Below are 7,812 nucleotides of genomic sequence, written 5' to 3'. Positions count from 1 at the left end.
TTTCTGCCCACAAATGTTCTATAGGATTGAGGTCAGGGCTTTGTGATGGCCACTCCAATACCTTGACTTTGTTGTCCTTAAGCCATTTCGCCACAACTTTGGAACTAGCCCATTTGCGACCAAGCTTTAACTTCCTGACTGATGTTTTGAGATGTTGCTTCAATATATCCACATAATTTTCCTGCCTCGTGATGCCATCTATTTTGTGAAGTGCACCAGTCCCTCCTGCAGAAATTTGTGGAGTGGTTGAAAAACGAGTTTTAATGACTCCAACCTAAGTGTATGTAAACTTCTGAATTGAACTTTAGATAGCAGATAGTTAATATACTGGCAAGTTTGATGTATTAGTAGCAACTAACGAGGTAACTAGCTAACATACCGGTACATACTGCTGTAATGATATGCGTTTCGTAACGATAGCTTAACGTAACTTATTTGAAAAGTCATTACTTTATTACATTGCTCAACATTTTCTTAACATTTGTCATAATTAGTTAAAGCAACGAATTTCTATCTGCTCTCGTCGGACTTAGGCTGCATATTTTCCTGCATTTTCTTCAAATCTGAAAACGATGTAAAGCACGCCCAATTCTTGAAGAACTGCATTATGGGCCTAAAGTACGGAAATAGTGCCATTGGCGTGTTAACTTCATATTTTGGAAAATTTTGTACGACATCCAGGAACTTTTGGCATACTAACTACATTTTTGCTAATTTATTAAAAATAAAAAACTGAAATATCACATTTACATAAGTATTCAGACCCTTTACTCAGTACTTGTTCAAGCATCTTTGGCAGCGATTACATCCTCGAGTGTCTTGGGTATGACGCTACAAGCTTGGCACACCTGTATTTGGGGAGTTGGCTTCCGTCTGGCCACTCTACCATAAAGGCCTGATTGGTGGAGTGCTGCAGAGATGGTTGTCCTTCTGGAAGGTTCTCCCATCTCCACAGAGGAACTCTGGACCTCTGTCAGAGTGAACATCGGGTTCTTGGTCACCTCGCTGACCAAGGCCTTTCTCCCCCGATTGCTCAGTTTGGCCGTCTGGCCAGCTCTAGGAAGAGTCTGGGTGGTTCCAAACTTCTTCCATTTAAGAATGATGAAGGTCACTGTGTTCTTGGGGACCTTCAATGCTGCAGACATTTTTTGGTACCCTTCCCCAGATCTATGCCTCGACACAATCCCGTCTGGGAGCTCTACAGACAATACCTTCAACCTCATGGTTTGGTTTTAACTCTGACATGCACTGTCAACTGTGGGACCTTATATAGACAGGTGTGTGCCTTTCCAAAGCATGTCCAATCAATTGAATTTACCACAGATGGACTCCAATCAAGTTGTAGAAACATCTCAAGGATGATCAATGGAAACAGGATGCACCTGAGCTCAATGTAGAGTCTCATAGCAAAGGGTCTGAATACGTATGTAAATAAGGTATTTCTGTTTTTTATTTTTAATACATTTGCAAAAATGTCTAAACACCTGTTTTAACGTTGTCATTATTGGGTGTTGTGTGTAGATTGATTCCATTGTAGAATAAGGCTGTAACGTAACAAAATGTGGAAAAAGTCAAGGGGTCTGAATACTTTCCCGAAGGCACTGTGTGTGTTTTTTCAGAAATGCTTTGCTGCACAGTGTCTTTCTCTGGTGTTGGTCAGGTCGTTACTGTCAACGAGAACTTTTGGTTATTCTCATTAAAATCTAAATCTAGGTTAGGTTGTTGTATTGTTCAACATATCCCTGGCTACCATGACTAGAGACAAGACATTCCCCATAACAACGATCATTTTGAAACGCCATCAAAACAAACAAAATGAAAACTATTCTGAATCACCTTTACCCCCGTCACTAACACCCCTGTGGGACTAGGAGGTAAACCCCACTCTGCGGTTACAGGTCGATAGTAATTAAAAGGAACTCACAGCCACCTTGTCAAACGCTGTTTTCTGCTGGGTGGGCTCGCTGGAGGGGAGGGGGAGTCGCTGAGCGGCAGGGGTGAGGGTCTGGAGATGGGGCTGGGGATGGGGTGGAGCCTGGTGATGCGGCTGGGGTGGAGCCTGGAAAGAAGAGATATACCGGTATACTGCTTTACATGATATGCGTTTCGTAACGATAGCTTTAACGTAACTTATTTGAAAAGTCATTACTTTAATTCATTGCTCAAAATTTTCTTAACATTTGTCATAATTAGTTAAAGCAACGAATTCTATCTGCCTCCGTCGGACTTAGGCTGCATATTTTCCTGCATTTTTCTTCAAATCTGAAAACGATGTAAAGCCACGCCCAATTCTTGAAGAACTGCATTATGGGCCCTAAAGTACGGAAATAGTGCCAGTTGGCGTGTATACTTCATATTTTGGGAAAAATTTTGTACGACATCCAGGAACTTTTGGCATACTAACTACATTTTTGCTAATTTATTAAAAATAAAAACTGAAATATCACATTTACATAAGTATTCAGACCCTTTACTCAGTACTTTGTTCAAGCATCTTTGGCAGCGATTACTCCTCGAGTGTTCTTGGGTATGACGCTACAAGCTTGCACCTGTATTTGGGGAGTTTCTCCCATTCTTCCTCTGCAGATCCTCTCAAGCTCTGTCAGTTGGATGGGGAGCGTCGCTGCACAGCTATTTTCAGGTCTCTCCAGAGATGTTCAGGTCCAAGTCCGGGCTCTGGCTGGGTCACTCAAGGCCATTCAGAGACTTGTCCCGAAGCCACTCCTCGTTGTCTTGGCTGTGTGCTTATGGTTGTTGTCTAGTTGGAAGATGAACCTTCGCCCCAGTCTGAGGTCCTGAGCGCTCTGGAGCAGGTTTTTCATCAAGGATCTCTCTGTACTTTGCTCCGTTCAACTCTCCCTCGATCCTGACTAGTTCCCCAGTCCCTGCCACTGAAAAACATTCTCAAGATGATGCTGACCACATGCTTCACCGGTAGGGATGGTGCAGGTTTCCCCGACGTGACGCTTGGCATTCAGGCAAAGAGTTTCAATCTTGGTTTCATCAGACCAGAGAATCTTGTTCCTCATGGTCTGAGAGTCTTAGGTACCTTTTGCCAAACTCCAAGTGGGCTGTCATGTGACTTTTGCTGAAGATTGGCTTCCGTCTGGCACTCTACCATAAAGGCCTGATTGGTGGAGTGCTGCAGAGATGGTTGTCCTTCTGAAGGTTCTCCCATCTCCACAGAGGAACTCTGGACCTCTGTCAGAGTGAACATCGGGTTCTTGGTCACCTCGCTGCCAAGGCCTTTCTCCCCGATTGCTCAGTTTGGCCGTCTGGCCAGCTCTAGGAAGAGTCTGGGTGGTTCAAACTTCTTCCATTTAAGAATGATGAAGGTCACTGTGTTCTTGGGACCTTCAATGCTGCAGACATTTTTGGTACCTTCCCCAGATCTATGCCTCGACACAATCCCGTCTGGGAGCTCTACAGCACAATCCTTCAACCTCATGGTTTGCGTTTTTAACTCTGACATGCACTGTCAACTGTGGGACCTTATATAGACAGGTGTGTGCTTTCCAAAGCATGTCCAATCAAATTGAATTTACCACAGATGGACTCCATCAAGTTGTAGAAACATCTCAAGGATGATCAATGGAAACAGGATGCCACTGGCTCAATGTAGAGTCTCATAGCAAAGGGTCTGAATACGTATGTAAATAAGGTATTTCTGTTTTTTATTTTTATACATTTGCAAAATGTCTAAACACCTGTTTTACCGTTGTCATTATTGGGTGTTGTGTGTAGATTGATTCCATTGTAGAATAAGGCTGTAACGTAACAAAATGTGGAAAAAGTCAAGGGGTCTGAATACTTCCCGAAGGCACTGTGTGTGTTTTTTCAGAAATGCTTTGCTGCACAGTGTCTTTCTCTGGTGTTGGTCAGGTCGTTACTGTCAACGAGACTTTTTGGTTATTCTCATTAAAATCTAAATCTAGGTTAGGTTGTTGTATTGTTCAACTATCCTGGCTACCATGACTAGAGACAAGACATTTCCCATACAACGATCATTTTGAAACGCCATCAAAACAAACAAAATGAAAACTATTCTGAATCACCTTACCCCCGTCACTAACACCCCTGTGGGACTAGGAGGTAAACCCCACTCTGCGGTTACAGGTCGATAGTAATTAAAGGAACTCACAGCCACCTTGTCAAACGCTGTTTTCTGCTGGGTGGGCTCGCTGGAGGGAGGGGGAGTCGCTGAGCGGCAGGGGTGAGGGTCTGGAGATGGGGCTGGGAGATGGGTGGAGCCTGGTGATGCGGCTGGGGTGGAGCCTGGAGATGCGGCTGGGGATGGGGTGGAGCCTGGTGATGCGGCTGGGGATGGGGTGGAGCCTGGAGATGCGGCTGGGATGGGGTGGAGCCTGGTGATGCGGCTGGGGATGGGGTGGAGCCTGTGATGCGGCTGGGATGGGGTGGAGCCTGGAGATGCGGCTGGGGATGGGGGTGGAGCCTGGTGATGCCGGCTGGGGATGGGGTGGAGCTGGTGATGCTGCTGGGGATGGGGTGGAGCCTGGTGGATGCTGGCTGGGGATGGGGTGGAGCTGGAGATGCGGCTGGGGATGGGGTGGGCCTGGTGATCGGGCGGGGACTGGGTGGGCCTGGAGAGATGCGGCTGGGGATGGGGTGGGAGCCTGGAGATGCGGCTGGGGTGGGTGGAGCTGGAGATGCGTGCTGGGGATGGGTGGAGCCATGGTGATGCGGCTGGGGATGGGGTGGAGCCTGGGATTGCGGCTGGGATAGCCTGGGGTGGGGTTGAGCCTGGGGGTGGCTGTGGGTCTGGGGCGGAAGGGATGAGTCTGAGGCTTTAACGGAATTTGTTGGAAGTTCCTGGAGCATTTGTTGAAGCTGCAAAAGAAGAAAGAAAGAAGAAAGAGAAAGAGAGAGAGAGAGAGAGAGAGAGAGAGAGAGAGAGAGAGAGAGAGAGGAGAGAGAGAGAGAGAGAGAGAGAGAGAGAGAGGAGAGAGAGAGAGAGAGAGAGAGAGAGAGAGAGAGAGAGAGAGAGAGAGAGAGAGAGAGAGAGCAGAGAGAGAGAGAGAAGAGAGAGAGAGAGAGAGAGAGAGAGAAGGAGAGAGAGAGAGAGAGAGAGAGGAGAGGAAGGAGAGGAGAGAGAGAGAGAGAGAGAGAGAGAGAGAGAGAGAGAGAGAGAGAGAGAGAGAGAGAGAGAGAGAGAGAGAGAGAAGAGAGGAGAGAGAGAGAGAGAGAGAGAGAGAGAGAGAGAGAGAGAGAGAGAAGGAGAGAGAGAGTGGAGTTAGGACACTGGGGATGCCTGAAGATGGGATAGCAAAAATAAAAGTTGTTGAGGGAAATATACTCAGACACACACCTGTTGTCCCTTTGAGGACTGGAAGAGCTGAGCGACAGCAGCGAATGCGTCAGAGTTCTGAAGCTGAGGGACAGGCGCCACAACTGTGTTTTTCTGTTACTGAGGTGATCGGACCCTTTACTGGTGAGGGGGATGAGGGGAAAACCTGGAGGAACAGAAGAACAAGAGAATGAGTCACACAGACAGACAGACAGACAGACAGACAGACAGACAGACAGACAGCAGTAATACCTGGGTCTGGGTAAACAGACAGACAGTAATACCTGGTTCTGGGTTAACAGACAGACAGTAATACCTGGGTCTGGGTTAACAGACAGACAGTAATACCTGGGTCTGGGTTAACAGACAGACAGCAGTAATACCTGGGTCTGGTCTAACAGACAGTACCTGGGTCTGGGTTAACAGACAGACAGCAGTAATACCTGGGTCTGGTCTAACAGACAGTACCTGGGTCTGGTCTAACAGACAGTACCCTGGGTCTGAGCTAACAGACAAGTACCTGGGTCTGGGTTAACAGAAGACAGACAGCAGTATACCGGGTCTGGTCTAACAGACAGTACCTGGGTCTGGTCTAACAGACAGTACCTGGGTCTGGTCTACAGACAGTACCTGGGTCTGGCTAACAGACAGTACCTGGGTCTGGGTTAACAGACAGACAGCAGTAATACCTGGTCTGGTCTAACACAGTACTGGGTCTGGTCTAACAGAGACAGAATACCTGGGTCTGGGTTAACAGACAGTAACCTGGGGTCTGGCTAACAGACAGTACCTGGGTCTGGGCTAACAGACAGTACCTGGGTCTGGTCTAACAGACAGTACCTGGGTCTGGGTCGTCCATCTCGGTGTCTGCAGCTGCAGCACTGCTGGAACCAGATATAGCCATATCTAGAAGAGGCTGGATGATCTCCATCTTAAACACACCATTCTTCTTGCCACAGATTCAACACACCGCACTATCCTTACTCTAAGATAGGAGGGAGAGAGGGGAAAGAGGAGAGAGAGAGAGGGAGAAAAGAGGAGAGAGAGGAGAGAGAGAAAAGAGGAGAGAGAGAAAGAGGAGAGAGAGAGAGAGAGAGAGAGAGAGAGAGAGAGAGAGAAAGAGGAGGAGAGAGAGAAAAGGAGAGGAGAGAGAGAGGAGGAGGAGAAGAGAGAGAGCGAGAGAGGAGAGGAGGAGAGAGAGAAAGGAGGAGAGAGAGAGAGGAGAGAGAGGAGAGAGAGAAAGGAGGAGAGGGAGAGAGAGAAGGGAGGAGAGAGAGAGAGAAAGAGAGGGGAGGATAGTGAGACAGAAGAGAGAGGGAGGATAATGAGAGAGAGAGAGAAAGGAGGAGAGAGAGAGAGAGAAAGGAAGGAAGAGAAAGAAAGGAAGGGAGAGAGAGATTTGTTATGAGAAAGTACAGCGTCCTCAAGTATCCATTATAACTTGTTTCACCACCATTATAACCATCCATCATCATCATCATAATTTCCACCGTCAGCATGGTCTTACCCGTTCTTCAGGGGACAGAGACAGAGGTTCTCAAACGTTCCCGTGATGTTCTTGGTGAACCGTGGCCCGAACGTCCTTGTCCACGCCGAACTGATGACGGGACTGTCGACGATGGAGTCTACAACATATAGACCTGCACCTTGTACTCCGCGCTTACACTGGGGGAGACGGGGGAGGGGGCAGGGGAAGAGGAGAGGGGAGGAGCGAGAGGGAGAGAGAGTAAGATACAGACAGAAAGACGAGTCAATTGAAAATTAAATGGAGAGGGAGAGAGAGAGAGAGAAGAGAGGGAGAGAGAGAGAGAGAGAGAGAGAAGAGAGAGACAGACAAAGAGAGACACGGAAGACAAAAGAGAGAGAGAGAGAGAGGAACATACAGACAGACAAAGAGAGAGATAGAGATGAGCAGACAGACAGACAAAGAGAAGACAGACGAGAGAGAGAGAGGAGACAGACAAAGAGAGAGACAGTAAGACAGACAGTGTGGAGTTAATGTTACATATAGGGACAGATGTAATACTATAGAGCAAGGACATGTGTACATCAGACACAGGAGGAGAAGATGACACTTGGTGCATCTGCTAGCTCTGATGAGGGAAGTACAAAGGCCAAAGACATAGCGCCCATAGGACAGCTGGACATACCAATGTCAGAGGGACACACGAAGGAGGGTGCCAGCCAACTGACCATCAGATGGACTATAGCTAATAAATATATTATTTTTAGGACATGAAAGGCGTCCGCCACCATTATAACCTAACCGAAAGCAGATGGACTGAGGGAAGTAACTTCATTTGCATGTGGGATGGACTCGTATGTGTATAAAAACAGAGGCGATGCTCAGGGAAGTTGGCTGTTCCCGCGGACCAGCACGGCTTATGATATTTTGTATTAAAAGCCTTTATTTGAATTCACAAGTTCTTGTAAGTTTTATATTTCTAAGACGATTTTCCACCACAACAGCAAGACAGACAGCGAGACGGGCAGACAGCGAGAACCGG

At 47.4% G+C, this 7,812-nt stretch overlaps 1 pseudogene; it reads right to left on the bottom strand.

The window, feature by feature from the left end:
- The window catches only part of LOC139027727 (SR-related and CTD-associated factor 4-like), a 53,889-nt pseudogene that overhangs the window by 21,543 nt on the left and 24,534 nt on the right, over nt 1-7,812 (bottom strand).

This window comes from Salvelinus sp. IW2-2015, linkage group LG5, assembly GCF_002910315.2.
Source record: "Salvelinus sp. IW2-2015 linkage group LG5, ASM291031v2, whole genome shotgun sequence".
In the NCBI taxonomy this organism is placed as follows: Eukaryota; Metazoa; Chordata; class Actinopteri; order Salmoniformes; family Salmonidae; genus Salvelinus; species Salvelinus sp. IW2-2015.
Note: the sequence above shows the minus strand (reverse complement) of the source record. Positions and strands in the feature narration are given on the sequence as shown.